This window comes from Mesoplodon densirostris, chromosome 9, assembly GCF_025265405.1.
Source record: "Mesoplodon densirostris isolate mMesDen1 chromosome 9, mMesDen1 primary haplotype, whole genome shotgun sequence".
NCBI classification, from domain to species: domain Eukaryota; kingdom Metazoa; phylum Chordata; class Mammalia; order Artiodactyla; family Ziphiidae; genus Mesoplodon; species Mesoplodon densirostris.
This window is the reverse complement of record NC_082669.1, coordinates 112,778,381-112,797,272: the sequence shown is the minus strand read 5'-3', so window position 1 is coordinate 112,797,272 and position 18,892 is coordinate 112,778,381. Positions and strand designations below refer to the sequence as shown.

The following is an 18,892-nucleotide window of genomic DNA, read 5'->3' as shown; positions in this document are numbered from 1 at the left end:
AGACATCTTTGGTCCCAGTTCAAAGCTCATGTTGTCCTAAGTCCAATCGATCTGTCCTGTATTTGCAATAACGTGCCAGTGTCTGTGCAGACAATGGTGGCAAAGAGCAAGACCCTCCACGCCATCGGCGCAGACGCGGCAAGACGGGCCTAGACTCGGCCGTGCCCGCCAAGCGGTGAACGCTGTGACCGCTTAACCACCTAACACATCCCCCGGGAAGATTCATCTGTCCCACAGGACCGTCACAGGGACTGAGGGAGCACATGAGCGTCATCAATGGACAGCACCTGGGACGCAAGCCACACTCGGATGCTGGCTATTTTTCTTCCTTTCTAAATGGAGACTAACCCCAAGAAGGAAATGCAGATGAACTGAGTGAGGCCCATCAGACGCCCGGTCTGCAGCCACCTCTGGACACAAACGCTGCCTTCGCTACAGTCCTGTCCAGCCCCAGCCAGCCCACCGCTTGAAGCTGACTCTGACTTAACGTCAAGAGGAAAAGCTTCCCCAATTAACGTCCAACGCACACATTCAGGGCTCATGCTGTTTGACTTCCCAAAGCCCTAAGCACCCACGGGCTTTCCGGCTGTGGAGTCTCCTGGTTTGCATACCTCTTGCCCGCCTGCCCGCCTGCCCCCCTCAATCAGCCTCTGAATAAACAGTGGGAACGCCGGGGGCTCAAAGCCCCCTTCTCACCCTACTCCTGTGTTTTCATCCACTCTGCTATATAAATACCGTTTATGTAGCAATGATTCCCTAATGTTAGCTCCAATCGTAGATCTCACTTTGGCATTCAGACACAAACAGACAGATGGCTACTGACGTAGCCACTTGGACGTCTGACAAGACATCCCAAATAGAACATGACCAAATTTAACTCTCGGTCCTCCCCACGCCCACACCTGGCCTTGCCCTATTAATTCTGCCCCAAGCTGCTTGGCTGGAAACCTTCACCATCACCGACACTGCCACGCCACGACATACACACAACAAACTAATCCACGGTTCTGCCTGGTTTACCTGCAAAATACCTCAAACCCCTTCACTTCTCTTGATCTTCAGTGGCACCAGATATCCTACTCTGAAATACCGTGGGAGCCTCCTTCTCACAGCCAAGGTGAGCTATAAATATGCAGATGCTATCACAACAGACACTACCTACTGTCCAGCACCAAACAAACCAGCTCTAAAGGACGCTGTCAACTCCCCTGGGGAGTCATGGAATGACATTTCACTGCGCTAGCTAATGCTAGGTCTGGGACAGCAAAGGTACCAGATGAGCCTAAAATATGCTGTCAATCAAGAAAGTAAAGATGCCAGCAGAAAGCACAGGCCCGGTCAAGAAAAACACGATTGTGGAACTGTGCCAGCTTGGAAGTGACTAAGAATAAATGATAACTAAGTGCCATCTGGGCTCCAGGACTGGTGTCTGTGGCAAGAAAAGAACTTTGGGGGGAAAACTGGTGGGATGTGAATAAAGTCTGTAGTTAACAGTACTGTACCAACATGATTTTTTAGTTTTGATAAACACCAGGGTTACATTTGTTATGTTAAGCTAGGTAAGAGGTATACAGGAAAACTCCTGTACTACCTTCACAACTCTTTTGTAAATATACAATAGTTTCAAAGTAAAAAGTTCAAAAGTCAGTCAAAAAGAGAAAAATGTGCAAAACTGATGAAACATCCACAGATCAGAAGGGATTCTGAGTTTCAAAAAGAATGGCTGCCATGCATTTTTTTCCTCCAGTTTTATTGAGATATAATTGACATCGAGCACTATGCATGTTTAAGGTGTACGTATGACAATGACTTACATACATCATGAAACGATTATCACAATCAGCTTAGAGAACATCTATCACCTCACATAGAGACAAAATAAAAGACACAGGCAAAGTATTTTTCCCTTGTAATGAAAACTCTTAGGATTTACTCTTAACTTTCACATATAACACACAGCAGTGTTAATTATATTTCTCATATTGTACATCAAATCCCTACTACTTATTTCTCTTATGACTGGAACGACTACTGTGCATTTAAAGTACACATACCAAGGACTTCCCTGGGGGTCCAGTGATTAGGACTCCGAGCTTCCACTGTAGGGAACTAAGATCCTGCATAGCCACAAGGCGGAGCCAAAAAAAATAAATTTTTAAAAGCATATGTAACAGCAATAAAAAAAAAATTAAGCATTTATTGCACTGCCTTTCCTATGCAAACTACATGTGAAACCAAATAGCTGATGAGCCAACCTTCTTTTTATAGATGAATTCCAGCAGACAAATGCAGAAGAAATGCCGGAATTTGAAAACACTATTATCTTGAAACCCCCCAACACAGTGATTCTCAAAGTACAGACTTGTTGGCCCAGCAGCATCAACCCGGTCTTGTTAAAAAAAAAAAAGACCTTTTAAGAAATCGAGTTCAAACCACCGCATAAAGCCTTCCCACTACAATAAACACTAGCGAGTCCACACTCTCTCTGCCCCAACAGACTCCGGGAGCAGCCCTTAGTGCTGGACGGCTACCTCTTCTTTCTGAACAGTGGAGCCTTCAGGGGACTGTCCCTCGAGGTCCTTGTTCAGGTTACATAAGGCATTTGAATTTCTCTTCCACACAGATGTCCTCAAACATTCAAGGGCTTTATCTTCATGCAGTTTTCACTCTCTAGGCTAATACAGCCTCACATTTCTTTGCAGTTAACTCCTAAGAACACTACCCTGGTCCCGGCCGAGAGCAAGCTCCAAAGCTGCCATTCCTTGGTACCCAGAACCCAACACTGACAATGAGGACACGCTCCAGCCGTCACCAACAAAAAGCAAGACCACCGCTGCCCCACTTCCCTCTCAACTCCCCTAGGGAACACCAGAGCCCGATGACCAACACAGACCTGGCTACGCCGTGGTCTTTCTGAGCCTGCGGTCACGGTCCTGCCTCCTACTACTCACTTTGTACGACTCTGGCTCTTCAGACAAGTGAAGTTCACAGCTTCTGCCCATAAATCCCACCTCGGATATGGCGGCCCATCGTCCCAAATGATCACCCCTTTTGGATAGCAATTACACCATCAACGCATGCACTCTCAGTAAAAACAACGATGTAATTCTGAGTGAATTTCACTATGTAAATTTAATATTGAAAACAATCATGATACTCTTGGGACCAGGTCACCAAGTTTAGGAAGAGACAAACCTGTAAACAAGCGAGGCATATACAATTAAGAAAGTATGAACAGAGTGTTGGGGAGAGGCTATGGAGTCAGCCTGCACCATCACGCCCTGCTGCGAGGGCTCAAGTGCTCGATGCTACGGACACTCTCCCTTATCCACATTATCTTTTTAGTATTCAACCAGTGCCAATAAGATTAACAAATTTTAATACAAACTCAAAACGTACTCTAGAGACAATAAAGTGACAATACCCCAAGGTCTAGAAACAGAGGACCAAATGAGGTCCCTTATCCCGAGGATACCTCCTTGGAAACCTGACAAGTTGGCTTCAGTACTGATCCCACAACCACCACCCTGCAGTGTCAGCCACAGATTAATTCACTTCTTGCTGCTTCAGAATAATCAGGCATAAAAGAAACAATCTAAGTTTTGACAAAATCCATAGAAGGTTAATTGCATTCAAATTACTTTCGACTACCCCTGGAGTTTTACACAAAATAAAAAGCCACTAATGGCAATTCCCTGGCAGTCCAGTGGTTTAGCACTCCGTGCTTTCACTGGTGGCCTGGGTTCAACCCCTGGTCGGGGAACTAAGATCCCGCAAGCGGAAAAAAAACAATACAAAACAAAAAAGCCACTTACACACTTGTATCAGGAATTTCTCTATAGAATTCGGTATTTCTAAATATTTTAAGTGGCCGTCACCTAGCCCCTACGACTGGCCAAGTGTCCTCCTCCCCAGAGAAAACTGTAAGCCTGGAGAATGAGTGAGACCCTGGACTCCCCAAACACTTCCAGTGCCCACCCCCACCCCTGCCATCTCCGTGCTCAGCTGGCACTACGGGGGACAGCAAACACCAGAACACACGGGCCCTTGGGGGACTGAGACCACTCGACCTGCCTTCTCTTCTCAATCGCCCCTGGATGGAGGGAGCAGCGTGCTTCCACACCCCGCACCCGGGGCTCAGCGCATCTCCCCCTCAGCCGCGGAAAACGAGCCACGGTTTCTGTGACAGAACGCTGCGTGGAAACGCAGACACAGACTTTTTAAAAGCAGTGTCCACGAGGACTTCAGGCAGGTGGGAAGTGCTGCTGGCAAACACCACCTCAAACCGAGCTGCCTGACCCGCAAGCCAAACACAGTCACTTACACCTACAGTCACTAAAAGTAAACAGCACTGGAAACTCAGTCCCTCCGTCGCACGAGCCCCATTTCCAGTGCTCAGCCCCCAGTGTGACAACTGGCACCCACCCTGGAAAGAACCAGTGTGGAACAGGAGTTCTCAGACAGACAGGGATGGTCCTAACAAAAATCGATTCCGACTTAAAGGGAATCTGGGTGAGGAGTGGGAAGATGCTAGTTTCTGACAGCAATTGTCAAAGTTCCTAACTTCCCACTGACACCATCTACTGTATGTTAAGGAAGCTGGAGAAAACCAATGCTTTAGATTTTCAATTAAGAAAAAAAAAGAAATGTTTCTTAGGACTGGTTTGTTCATCTATGCAATTTCCAACAAAACAGGCCTCATCAAGTAAAAAAATTTTCACTCTGCCTCTCTAGTAAAGCCACTAACTAGCCTAATACCCATTAACCAAAAATAACTGCTTCTTGGGACTTCCCTGGCAGTCCAGCGGTTGAGACTCCGCGCTTCCACTGTCGAGGGCATGGGTTCAATCCCTGGTCGGGGAACTAAGATCCCCATGAGCCATGCAACGCGGCCAAAAAAACAAAACAAAAACAAACCCTGCCTCTTCCAATAAATGTACTCGCCTTCAGTGCTGGGCGTTTCAGACCACACACTGAAGTCTCCTGGTACTAAACTCACGTGCGGACCACCTGAGTAGAAAAGCGTACACCTCCCCGGGACATGTGCACATACTTATACATTTATATACAGGCACCTCTGAGATATTGTGGGTTCGGCTCCAGACCACAATAAAGCCAATTAAATGAGTCACACAAAGTTTTCTGGCTTCCCAGTGCATATAAAAGGTTACTTTACATTATACCTGTTAAGTGTGCAATAGTATTATGTCGAAAATAACAATGTACATACCTTAATTTTTTGAAAATATTTATTGCTAAAAAAAATGCTACGCATCATCTGAGCTCTCAGTATCTTTCTGCTGGTGGAGGACCTTGCCTCCATGTTGGTGGCTACATGGCCGTGGCAATTTCTTAGAACGAAGCCATGAAGTTTGCCGCATCAACTGACTCCTCCTTTCACAAGGATTCCCTGCAGCATGCAATGCTGTTCGGTAGCATTTTACCCTGAGCAGAACTTCTTTCAAACTTGGACTCAATCCTCTCAAATCCTGCTGCTGCTTTTTCAACTAAGCTCATGTCCTATTCTAAACCCTTTGTTGTCATTTCCACAATCTTCACAGCATCTTCACCAGCAGTAGATTCTACCTCAAGAAACTTTTTTATTTTTGCTCTCCATAAGAAGCAGTGCTTTTCTGTGCAAGTTTATCCTGAGATGACAGCAATTCAGTCACATCTCAGGCTCCACTTCTAATTCTAGTTCTCCTGCTGTTTCCACCATGTCTGCTGTTACTTCCTCCACTGAAGTCTTGAACCCCTCAAAGTCATCCATGAAGGTTAGAATCAACTTCTCCCAAACTCCTGTGAATGTTGGTATTTTGACCTCTTCCCATGAATCACAAATGTTCTTAAAAGCATTTAGAACAGTGAGTCCTTTCCAGAGAGTTTTCAATTGACTTTGCCCAGATCATCAAAGGAATCGCTATCTATGGCAGCTACAGCCTTACGAAATGTATTTCTTAAATAACAAGGCTTGAAAGTCAAAATTATTCCCTGATCCGTGGGCTGTGGAATAGATGCTGTGTTAGCAAGCATGAAGACGACTTGAATCTCACTGTACATCTCCATCAGAGCTCTTACGTCACTGTCAAGGAGCAGTAGTTTTTTGAAATGCATCTTTTTTCTGAGCAGTGGGCCTCAACAGTGGGCTTAAAATATACAGTACACCATGCTGTCAACAGGTATTTGTCAACCAGGCTTTGTCGTTCCACGTACAGAGCACAAGCAGAGTAGATTGAGCAGAATCCTAAGGGCCCCGGGATTTAGGGAATGGTAAATCAGCACTGGCTTCAACTAAAGTCACCAGCTGCATTAGCCCCTAACAAGAGAGTCAGCCTGTCCTTTGAAACTTTGAAGCCCGGCATTGACTTCTCCTCTCTAGTATGAAAGTCCTAGTTGACATCTTTCAATAGAAGACTTTTTTTGTCTACATTGAAAATCTGTTGTTTCGTGTAGCCGCTTTCGTTAATGATCTCAGCTAGATCTGCTGGATAACTTGCTGCGGCTTCTACATCAGCACTTGCTGCTTCGCCTTGCACTTCTATGTTATGGAGGCGGCTTCTTTCCTTAAACCTCATGAGCCAACGTCTGCTGGCCTCAAGCTTTTCTTCTGCAGCTTCCTCACCTGTCTCAGCCTTCACAGACTTGAAGAGGGTCAGGGCCTTGCCTGCATTGGGCTTTGGCTTCAGGCAGTGTCGTGGCTGGTTTGATCGTCTATTCAGACCACTAAAACTTTCTCCTCAACAGCAATAAGGCTGTGTTGCTTCCTTACCATTCGTGTGCTCACTGGAGCAGCACCTTCATCTCCTTCAAGAACGTTCCTTTGCCTTCACGACTTGGCTGCTTGGAGCAAGAGGCCCAGCCTTCAGCCCGTCAGCTTTCCATACACCTTCCTCTCTCAGCTTCAGCATTTCTAGCTTTTGATTTAAACTGAGAGACATGCGACTCTTCCCTCACTTGAATGCTTGGACGCCACTGAGAGTTATTAACTGGCCTAATTTCAATACTGTTGTGTCTCAGGAACAGGGAGGCCAGAGGAGGGCGAGAGAGGTGGCGGGTCGGTGGAGTCTTGGCTGGGCGGGGTTTTTAGGGCCCCAAGACAATTACAACAGTAACACCAGAGATGACTGATCACCATTACTTAATAATGAAAAAATCTGAACTACTGCGAGAATTACCAAAATGTGACCCAGAGATACAAAGTGAGCAAAAGCTGTTGGAAAAATGGCACCAAGAGACTTGATCGATGCAGGGTTGCCACAAACCTTCAATTTGTAAAAAAGGCAGTACCTAAAATAAAGGGAAGCGCTGGAAAACGAGGTCTGCCTGTACCTGAACTACTACTATGTACATCAAAACCAAAAATAAAATTATAAATGATGAAACTAAGAATACCTGTTATGTACTTACCAAGCATTACGGTTTCACATCATAATTAGCTAACATCTCAAGGTACACTGGAAGGAGAGAGCCTAGACAGTTTTCTTCACAACTGACAAAGAGGTGGTCGTTAAGTGTAAACATCATCTCTAACATGCAGTCGTTGCATAGTCTTTTACCCCTTAACCAGTTTACTAATACAGGTGTCCCCTGCTTTTCCAGAGTTCTCTTTACAACACTTCACCTTTAAGAAAGATCCACATTAATACCTTGTTTTTGCCAGCCCAAGAAATCCGAACAGGATTTTCACTTCTACAAAAAAAGGAAGAATTACAGGCAGCACCCACCCCATGGAGCGTGTCAGGATGGACGTGTGACGTCAACTGAAAATGGCCAACTCAGTAGAAGCATTTACTTCCCCTCCTCCTGAAATATTCATAGAAGATTTTAAACAAGCACCTCAGGTAACAGACACAAATACCCATCTAGAGTGTGAGGTGCTCCACGATGAGTCAGCTCTAAGAACCCAAGTTTTCTGAACAGCTTAACTGGCCCCTTTTTTAAGTTATAAAATTTTGACTTTAATGAGTTATCTAAAGGAGAATTTCCAAGTCATTACACATGCCCCACGTTCTTAACAACACAAAGAATATATGTTCCCTGTATAAAAAAAATTAAATTAAAAAAAAAAAGAATATATGGGCCGAACATGATTGTTGTGATTCTGAGACCTTCGGCTACTCTGTCCCAAATCTTGCCCATCCACACAAATAAGCTGTGTAACTGGGCTAAACTGACCATCTTGGGACTTCCCTGGTGGTCCAGTGGTTAAAACTCCATGCTTCTACTGCAGGGGGCATGGGTTCGATCCCTGGTGGAGGAACTAAGATTCCCGCATGCCACACAGTGCAGCCAAATAAAAGATTTAAAAATAGGGACTTCCCTGATAGCTCAGTGAAGACTCCACGCTCCCAAGGCAGGGGGCCCGGGTTTGATCCTGGTCAGGGAACGAGATCCCACACGCATGCCATAACCAAGAGTTCGCATGCCACAACCAAGGAGCCCAGTTGCTGCAACCGAGGAGCCCTCGAGCCGCAACTAAGACCCGGCGCAACCAAATAAGTATTTTAAAAAGATTGAAAAATTTAAGAAATAACCATCTTTCCACCCAAGAGTCTGTTCTCAAATTATCTCTCCATCTAACATCCAAGAAACCTTGCTCTGCTTGCAATAAAAATCCTCCTTCATTCCTTCCCAATCCAAGAGACTCCATATTGAAAATGGAGCTGAAGGGCGAAAAACAACCTTCCTCCTTCCAGAAATCTTTTCATTATTATCCACCCCATAGATCGCTATTTATATTGCACACAGTTTTACATAATGCAATTTGTCCATTGAAGACATTCCGTCTTTAGCTTAAAAAAACAGCAAATCAAAATACTCATTACTTCTAACTTAGAAAAGGACAAATCAAAGTAAACATCTTCGTTTAAATGTTGAATTCATGTTGTGTCATGAAACTAATTTTCTGCAGTACTACTTGCTTAATGGAATGGAAGTAGGCAAGTTTAAAAAAAAAAAAAGATAAATGTGGCCAAGTTTCCTACACGTCATTTCATTATCTGATGAATTCCCAGCACACACAGAGGTAGAGAAACAGAGGTGAAGTACCAATTCTTATCACATGAACTGTAAGTCATCTACTTACAGTTTGTTCTTACTCAATATGCCTTAAAGCATTCCTGCAACAAACAAGGGGGGGACTTCCCTGGTGGTGCAGTGGTTTAGAACCCGCCTGCTAATGCAGGGGACATAGATTTGAGCCCTGGTCCGGGAAGATTCCACATGACGCGGAGCAACTACTAAGCCCGTGCACAACTACTGAGCCTGCCCGCCACAACTACTGACCCCGAGTGCCTAGAGCCCGTGCTCCGCAACAAGAGAAGCCACCGCAATGAGAAGCCCACGCACCGCAACGAAGAGTAGCCCCCACTCGCCACAACTAGAGAAAGCCCGTGCGCAGCAATGAAGACCCAACGCAGCCAAAAATAAATTTAAAAAAAAAACAAGGGAAGTTATTTTCTCTGTAACTCAGGATCCAAGACCATTCTTTCAACTGGCAATCATCACCTATTAGACACGTGGAGGCATGACTGACTTCATTTCGTTAAAATAAGATAATACATGCCAAGTACTCAGTCCTGGTACTTGTGAACTGAATTTGTATGCTATCTGTATTTTTGTCCAACCTTCCTAAACTCTGGATTCCATTATTAACCACAGAGGGTAATCAGGGAACAGACAAACCGGGAAAAAGGATCCAATTCAACCAATATTTTCGGAGTACTCTGGGTCCAGGACAATGCCATAGTCACAAAGGAACACAATTAAAATTCCAGGCCTGCCCAAAGGACCTCACAGGAAGGCCCCAGTGCGCCATCACACGCACAAGGCAAGCTCTAAATGTCTTTCTTGGTAAAAGGCGGGATGAAAACTTCAGAGTGCATAGAATCACATGCTGCACGAGGAAATCACCATCCCAGGGACAACTGATCCTTGCACCTGAGCTTAGGAACCCTGAAATACCAGGAGCATTCGGACATACAGCTAGTAGTTCTACTGCCTGACGGCCATATGCAATGGTTGGTGCTTGTGACTGAAAAAGGCCGTAAGTCCTTACAAAGTTTATACAGGACAACAATTGTAAGAGAAAACCAAACTATGCCTAAATAACATAACTGCTGAAATAAGGTGAGGGATAGAAATTAGAACCTTTTCTACTCTGATGTACATTGCAACCCTTCTAACTACTTTTGTTTTTTTCAGAAATGTCCCCCACCTTAAAAGTCACGTATTTTTTTAAAAGATTTACTCAGTTCAGAAACAAAAGTTTTATCCTCTGATCAAAGAATGGAGAGGCACGAGCTCACACTCTAGAGCACACTCTCCAAAATTTACTTCTCTCTTAAGTAGGATATTGAAACAAAAAGAATCAACTGTTTTTTGTATGTCTCCCTAAAAATATAAAAGTTTGAAAAACACGTATCTACAATAAAAGCATCAAATTTTTTTCTAGCTGACATATCCAGGAAGCCATTTTCTCCAATGAGGCTTCAAAACTGTCTTTCTAGGGCTTCCCTGGTGGCGCAGTGGCTGAGAATCTGCCTGCCAATGCAGGGGACACAGGTTCGAGCCCTGGCCTGGGAAGATCCCACATGCCGCGGAGCAACTGGGCCCGTGAGCCACAACTACTGAGCCTGCCCGTCTGGAGCCTGTGCTCCGCAACAAGAGAGACCGCGATAGTGAGAGGCCGGCCCACGCACAGCAATGAAGAATGGCCCCCGCTTGCCGCAACTAGAGAAAGCCCTCGCACAGAAACGAAGACCCAACACAGCTAAAAATAAATAAATAAATTTATTTTTTTTAAACTGTCTTTCTATACACTATTCCTACCTTCACCAACTTCACTTTTCATTTGCCTTACTTTTTTCAAGTTTGAAGTTCTCTCAAATTCTGTTCACCCAAGAGAAACTACAGCCCTTCTTAAATCCTGCCACTGATCCCGTCCTAATTCACTAATAAGCCTGCAGTTAACCTGCTCTCGCCACTGGGTGGTGTCCTGGACAAATTTTAAGCAAAAAAGATTTTTAACACAGAACACGGTCCTAAATTCTAGATCATTTCCAACGAAGTGAAAAGGCCAAAAAAAAAAAAGTTTTCTAAAGATTCTTTAAAATATCAAAAGACTGACTGCATTCACTCAATCCTTACCAACAAACACCAGAAGTGACATTTAATCCTCCTTTAAGCGTTAACCAAGGTAGCAGCTGACCTTGAACACACAGTCATAGACTGCAGCCCAGTGGAAAGCAAGAGGTAACACCAATGTCACCAAGATGACACGCTCAGGATTACACTGCGATGCTGAAAAGCCGGACTGAAAATAACCGGGCCCGCTTTAAAACTAAGAAATGCACAGACCATTCCACCCCAAACTCGGTATTTGAGTTTGCTAGGCTGAAAACTGTCGTTGTTGTGAGGAGTACAATTATATTTGTCTGGAACTGTGTCCAAAATAGAGCTGATACAAGGGGAAATGGTTCTAACACCTAAAAAAGTAATAGGTTTGCTTGAAGAGGAAAGCGATTGCATGCCACTGGTTGCAGGTATCACACCACAATGCCCTACGCTTAGTATTCAGAGTATTACTCAAATAATGCTCTCCACCCAGCCCTCCAGGTGAGTCTCTGTCCTGCAGCCAGAAATACTTTCCAAATCTACCACTTTGAGGTCATGAAAAATTTAAAACACTGATATTTTGAAGAGGATGCTGAACACATGTCCAAGCCCTTAAATTCCCAACTTCCTAGTCTTGCACAACACCACACAAAGCCTGCTTAGACAAATCTCAAAAACCAACTTCTCATCCCCTTTTGTTCTCCTCCCACTTCCTGTCAAGTCATTCACACCTAGACCGAGCCAATCCACTCCCCGAATTCATGACTCTGCATAACCCCCAGAATTCCACAGCTCCCTGGATAGTATGCACAAAGGGCACTCCTATTTCTACTACAGCCCGTACAAATACTCAACTCCTAAAGGTCTCTGGAAACAGGAACAGTCTGGATTAAACTTCCCAGACGGAATCCGGGGAGGGTGTGGTCTAGGGAGAGGGCGGAGGAAAGAAGTACAAAATGCCTTTCAGATATCGTGAAAACATCCCGATGTGCCTAACTATAAGAACAAGAGTAAAACCTGAACGAGCATCACACAAGTGCAAATGCTAAGAGTTTGTTTCTCTTTCCTTTTTTGGTCATTCGGTCGAACTCTTCCACTAAGTCAATTATCTGCCTTAAAAGATTCTAGCCATAGTGTCTTACTGCGAATCCACAACGGAACTAAAAACGCTGAGAATACAAAGGGCGCCGCTCAGTCCACCCTTCCCAGGCAGCCCCCCGGGTGGTGGTGAGATCTTTTCACCACCGCCGTGTCCCTTCCGCGTAGCCGGGAGAGGTACGCGTCCGACAAGCGACCCACACGCTCTGGAAACGTTTCGCGAGACAACACAAGTTTGCAATTTCCACTTCTTGCGTCAGTTCTTTCCTTACTTGGGCAAAAGTTGATAGAAACTTCAGCCATATAAGCTGCGGTGCACCCCGAGGCGAAACCCAGCAAACTGGCTTTTTAAGTAAGCCGAAAGCCAGGCGTTTCATTTCCATCTCCGACACACTTCGGAGAAGCCAGCGGGGAGTTCCCGACACGCGGCCTCGCGTCCCCCGCCCGCTTCCCGGTCTCCGCACTAGGCAGCGCGGCCTCCCACGAGCCTCTACTCTTCCTGCACACCTACCTCCTCCTGGCTTCAGGCCTGTCTATGTGGGGCCCTAAAACCGAGTGAAACCCCAGCCTCCCACGCGGCAGCGCCGCCCCGCCCCCGCCCGCAACAACCGGCGCGCGGCCCCCAGGACGCGGGGAGGAGAGAACCCCCCAGGACAGGCGGAGGGGCCCGGGGGAAGGGACCGCGAAGAGCGAGCTGGACCCCGGCCCCACACGCGGCCCCCGGCCTGCCCCCCGCCTGCCCCCCGCGCCCCCGCGCCCCCGCGCCCCCGCCCCCAGTCTCACACCAAGCCCGGCCCCCGGCCCGCCGCGGCCAGGGCCAGCGTCAGGTGGGCCGCCGGGTCCGCCCCACCGGCCGCTGGAGGCCCTCACCGAGGACGCAGGAGCCGGCGGCGGAAGACGCAGCGGAGCGGCAACCGGGGCTCCTCGACTCCGACACGGCGGCTCGGCTGGCGGTGGCGGCTGGGCTGCGACGGTCCTCGCGCTTTCCTTTCTCTCCTTTCTCCAACAACAAACAGGAAGTGCGTCACGCGGCGGCCGCGCGGTGACGACACTTCCGCCCGGCCCTGACGCCGCGCATGCGCCCTGCCCCGGCCGCCCCCTCCGCCCCCGCCTTCCCGAAGGTTCTGCGCGGCCCGGGATGCGGCGGGCAGTGCGCGTGCGCAGTCGAGGCCCCGTCGCCGGCTCCCGACGGCGGCGCGCGTGGGGTTTTGTCCGTGGGTGTGCGCGGCCGGCGTGTGTACCCGGGGCCCAAGGGGTGGGCCGCTGACCGCCATTTGCCTGGGCCCCTGGAGAGCCGGGGGGGCCGTGGGCCTTGTTCTTCCTACTTGAGATCAGAGACCGTATTTTGAGGAGCGGTTTCTTGTGTAAACCCTCCCTGTGTTACGCACCTACTTCTTAGCAGGTGACCAGCACGTGACCAGTTAGCAAAAGAAAACTGTTTTATTCGGAGTCAATTCTCCATTCCCTCCTTTGGTAGGTTATAGAAATCCCTGGTCAGGGGAGGCACAGCGGTGTTGGGTGTTAGCAACTCCTGGTGAAGCTGAGATGACCTCGGCGGGGCTGGAATTTCCTTCAGCGCCTGCGCACCTGTCTCCGCCGCACGCAACCCTACCTGCCAGCCGGTCCCCGGGGTTTTCTTTCCCTCCCTGGGTTGACAGTACTGTCGTGTGACAGCTCACATTTAAATGAGTCCCTACTTACCGCAATTGGGAGCTAACCTCGGAATGCAGGCAGCACAGAGACGAGGAGTCTAAATAGTAGGCTAGCCACAAATAGCTTGGTCTTCCTCCAAAAACTAAGTAAATATTTACTTATTAAAACGTCTGCCAGTGCAGTGAGTTAACTGTGTCAGGAGAAAAACCAGCCGGTACCAACAAGGCATCTCTCGGCGTTCCGGGGGAACAAACACCCTGAAAATTAGATAATACTCCATGTTTAAGGAGCTCTTTGCGGACAACAGAGAAGATCTTCAAAGATTAAAGACTTATTCCAAAATTAGCGTTAGCCCAGATAGCGGTGCTGCTGGAAACTCTCCTGCAATGGAAGTCGCTTCAACATGGAACCGCAAGGATCTGATCTGGAGTGGAAGGCCTTTGCAGAGGCGTGGGGAGGCTGGTTGGCCTCGGAAGACAGTTGGAAAGGCCTTGGGCTGTTACCTGGCAGGCAAGGGAAGCCAGGCGGTGATGAACCTGTGGTTTGCAGGAGGTCTGGAAGAGGAGGGAGGCTCTGTGACTTCGTTTCCTCATGTGTAAAATGGGGATAAAGGCTTCATGTGAAGGTTAATTGTATGTGCTTGGCTCCATGTTTGGCACATAGAGATACTCAGTAAATCACAGCTCCTCTGTGTCATGGCCTTTCGGAGAAACTGATAAAAGGCACGGACTTCTCCCCAGCAAAATGTGCAAGTGATAGGAGAAAATTTGTAGACACAGGCATGCGCGCACACACATCCTGCCAAGCCCACCTGTGAGTCCAGGAACCAAAGGTGAAGGTCCCGAATAACTGTAAACTGAGACAGTTTAACAGTTATTGCTCTACTGCGAAATGTATCTTTGATCGAAGAATAACATTTGTAAAAATTTGCCCTGAGGCAATAATGCAAGAACAGAGAGTGAACGAAGAAAGTACATGCAAGGTTATTGATCACAACTTTGCAGGTAATCATTTCCTCCTTATCAGGAATACTCTGCAGGCCATAAAAATAATAATGTAGTTATACTTATTAACATCAAATGTATCCAAGATGCATTATTGATATAGTGATCCCATTTTTGTAAAATCGTATTCGTGTGTGTGTGTGTGTGTGTGTGTGTGTGTGTGAACATATACATATTTTTCCCTCTTTGCTTTTGAGTTCTTAGCTAAGACTCCCTATAATAAAAGACAGATACAGGAAAAAAAATTAAATGCAAGTTTATTAACATGTGTACCTCAGGTATACATGGGAGACACCAGGAAAATTTAGTAAACTCCAGGAGGTATCCAAGCCATCATTTTAAACACCATCTTCAAATAAAGATGTTGGGGGAGGGGGGAGGGGGAGGAGAGCCAGTTAAGGGAGGTTACAAGGAAAAGCACAGTAAACGAGGATAAGGTTGTTATGCAGATTTCAGTCTGCTGCCTTCTCCATGGATAAGCGATTCTGTGATTTAGAATCATCCTCCCTTTCCGGGTACAGAGCGGGAGATGTGTTAGAAATGGAGATTTCCCTTATAAATGTAAATTTCCCTACAAAAGGGTAAATTTCTACTCTGTTCTCAGAGTTTCTCCTGCTCCTGCAGTTTCTCAAAAAAAAAAAAAAAAAAAGAATGGCTGAAAGTAATCCTTATACCAAAGAGGCATATTCTGGGATGGCATATTCTGCTACTTCAACCTAGACACACAGAAAACTGGAAGAATACTCAATAATGAGTATTTCACGTAATTCTCACTTTCTTCTTTCTGATTTTAAGTATTGTTTGAACTTTTGCGTTACATATAAAACATTTTAATTTTATTTATTATTACCTTTCAAAACTAATAAAATCAGGTTTATGAAGTTGAAACCATGAGTCCTCCAGAACTCCGTAGTAGTGTGGCGTGAAGTGGTGAGAGATTGAAATACAGCGGTGAGATAAGCATGAGTGTATTTTCATTTCCCCATTTCGTGCGCATACGTTGAACACCTACTGTATACCAGCGCTATGCTGTTCCCCAGGCGCATGTAAAAGAAGGTAGGACTCTTTCTGTCCAGGACCTTCCCGTCCAGTGAGGAAGACAGATCCATAAACCGGAGGTTCCAGGGTGGTGTAGCCAGAGCTATTAAGATCTAAGATTATAGCCTCCAGGCCCAGAGGAGAGACATCCAAACCAGGATGAGAATGAGGGCTGCGGGGAGGGGGGCACTGATCAAGAAAAGCATCTCAGAAGAGGCCAATCTTGAGTGAGTTTTGAAAGATAGGTAGGAATTAATATTTGAAGCCCTGCGTGGATGGAGAGAGTTCCAGACAGAGGAAACATTTCCAAGGGTAACCAAGAACATAAATGAATGAATAAATAAGTAAATAGTGCTATTTTCAAAACTAAAGCTGTTCCACGTTGTAGGAATGGCAACAGGAGTCTTACTTCAGAAGGAAAAAGCTCTTTTTCAGTTATGCGAAGGTAAGGATATCAACAAGGTCTAGAGGAAAGAGAGGCAGACTGAGGGGCCGTGTGACGGGTGAGACTTCTTTGTGGAGAAGAGCATCTTTGCAAAAGTTGTGACAGTTTTAACTGAAGAAGGTGGACAAGACCGAAGCACTGGGGGTGGGGCAGTAGAGGCCTGAGAAGGGAGGACGGCTGGAAGGGGCAGCCTTGCAGGAAGGGCCCAGCCTGGGGCCCAGGGACCTGAGAAGCAGTGATCGCTGATGTCCAATTATAAAGCAGTTTCCAAGCTTTTTCATTCCTTTTGTAACATCTCAGGTCTTCAGAAATGCTTATCAAGCTTTACAGTCTGGTGGTATCTTTGTGTGTGTGAAAGGCACCCTTGAGAAATGAAGGAGGGGGCAGGGCCTGTGTGCACTGACCACTGAACGGGTCTCAGCCTGGGGACCCTGGAAGAGGAGCCCTGTGAGGGGACGGGTTCTGGACTTCTTGCGGTCACTTTAGAGGGAGACTCAAATTATTTAATTGGACAATGAAAGGAAATGGTGACTGTGAAGCCTTGGAAGTGTTTCCGGGTTATAGAAGAAAAATCTTGAGCATCTGTGTTTGACTAGGCGTGGTGGGGTGAAGGAAAGGCGAAAGGAAAACTCAGTTCCACCACCTGCGAAGGTTTTAACCAGGAGGAAGAGCCGGTCTGGGCGGAGAAGAGAGAGCGGAGGACGCTGGCCGTGGGGAGAAAGGTGACAATGGGGATCTGCTGAAAGTACCCAGCAGACACTGTCACCGGTTACCTGGGACTTCAAAGACCTATCAAAGCTGCAAATCAAGGTTTCAGAGCCTCGTTGCTGTGGGAAAAGAAAGAGAAGCTGAGAGAACAGCAGGCAGTAGAGAGCCCTAGAAAATGGTGTGTGCTGCGCTAGGAGAAGAAGGAATTTCCGAGAAAAGCTTAGTTAACATCATCAAGTTAAAAAAAAAAAAAAAAAGGACGAGAGCTGAGAAACATTCATGGTTCAAGCGTTGGTGGCCTTTGATGGAGTAATTGCAGGAGACTGGATTACAGAGGGGTGCTTTATGGGGAACCCAGGCAGCAGTCAGAAAGATGTGTCCCCAACAGAGAAGGGAAGAAAGACAATACCCAGAAAGGGAAAGTCAAGTGAAGCCTTGGTGTTTATCTGGTTTTGTTGTGTTTGTTTCTGGTTGTTACCTTGAGGACACTCCTGCATGTTTCTAATCAAAGAGCTCATGGACAGAAAAGGAATTGATGATGCTGGAGAGAAAGAGACGGTTAAAGTCATTCTCGAGGAGTCTGGAGGATTGGAACCCAGCATAAAGGTAGAGGAACTCACCTCGAATAGGAGGGATTTATACCTTCCCTTAAAAACAGACGGGAGGGTCTTCCCTGGTGACGCAGTGGTTGAGAGTCCGCCTGCCGATGCAGGGGACACGGGTTCGTGCCCCGGGCCGGGAAGATCCCACATGCCGCGGAGCGGCTGGGCCCGTGAGCCATGGCCGCTGAGCCTGCGCGTCCGGAGCCTGTGCTCCGCAACGGGAGAGGCCACAACAGTGAGAGGCCCGTGTACCGCAAAAAAAAAAAAGGATTAAAAAAAAGAACCCAGCATCTTAAGTAGCACGCTCCCCTGGCAGGTGGCAACACTGGTCGCCTAGTGGCTTTGGTCCTACGGAGGGAAGGAGAGCAGAAGGCCGTCCGCGAAGAGAGCTGCAGACTCAGGACGTGCGTGTTCGTATGTATGGGGAGAGGCAAAGGAGCCGTGGTGAAATGGTAAGAACCGACGCATCTAAGGGAAAAGTATAAAATATTCCTCCTACTGTTTTTTTTTTTTTAACTTTTCTGTAGCTTATAAATTTTGCACAAGATCAGCGTGCGGGGGAGGCGAGGGCGGAGGAGGGGTGCACAGGAGGAGGAAACGACTGGAGGTTGGCCCTGGGAAGCAGAAGACCTGAGAGGCAATCCGTCCACCTGGTTGTCTGCATCTTGGGCAGTGAGAATGGATTCACGTCGAGGATAAACAGACCTGGGAAAAGAGGAGTCCCTGTAACTACCGGGCCCCGCGTCCGCCCATGTCTCACTCGCGAAATGTCTGCTGTCAGGGGTGACGTACTTCCTGATTCAGGCGACAAAGCATGCTTTGTCTGCCGACCTTGAAAGTGGGCCAGGCCCGCTCATGGCGCCCGTGCTGTGCAGCTTTGCGCTGACTCAGGGCTCTTTTAACCCGGATAAGCCACACTCTGCTCATCGTGAAATGAGCCGTGACGTTGCTTCTCAGGCCTTGCCTTCCCTGACATCCTCACAGACAGGCCTGTTCCACCTGAGCAGGTTTCTTGAACATGAAACACGCAGGGGGCCAGCTCCCATGAACCAGGACCCCACGTCCACGCTCAGCCCCTGTGGCAGGTAACGCCCCTCTCCTTCTCTCATGGAGAGACTGGAGCTCCTGCCAGGAAGGAGCCACCGGGCCTGTGTCCCAGGACTCCCCAGAGTCCACTCCCTGGCTCAGAGCACCTGCCCAGCATGGAGACCAGGTGCGATGAGGTGAGG

At 47.3% G+C, this 18,892-nt stretch overlaps 1 protein-coding gene across 3 annotated transcripts in view; it reads right to left on the bottom strand.

The window, feature by feature from the left end:
- The window catches only part of DNAJB6 (DnaJ heat shock protein family (Hsp40) member B6), a 56,189-nt gene extending 42,967 nt beyond the window's left edge, over positions 1 to 13,222 (bottom strand). For all 3 annotated transcript variants that reach the window (XM_060107574.1, XM_060107577.1, XM_060107576.1), the window contains exon 1: positions 13,084 to 13,222. The gene's annotated coding sequence lies outside the window, so the exon portion shown is untranslated. The remainder of the gene's footprint in view (positions 1 to 13,083) is intronic.
- Positions 13,223 to 18,892: the final 5,670 nt, after the last annotated feature.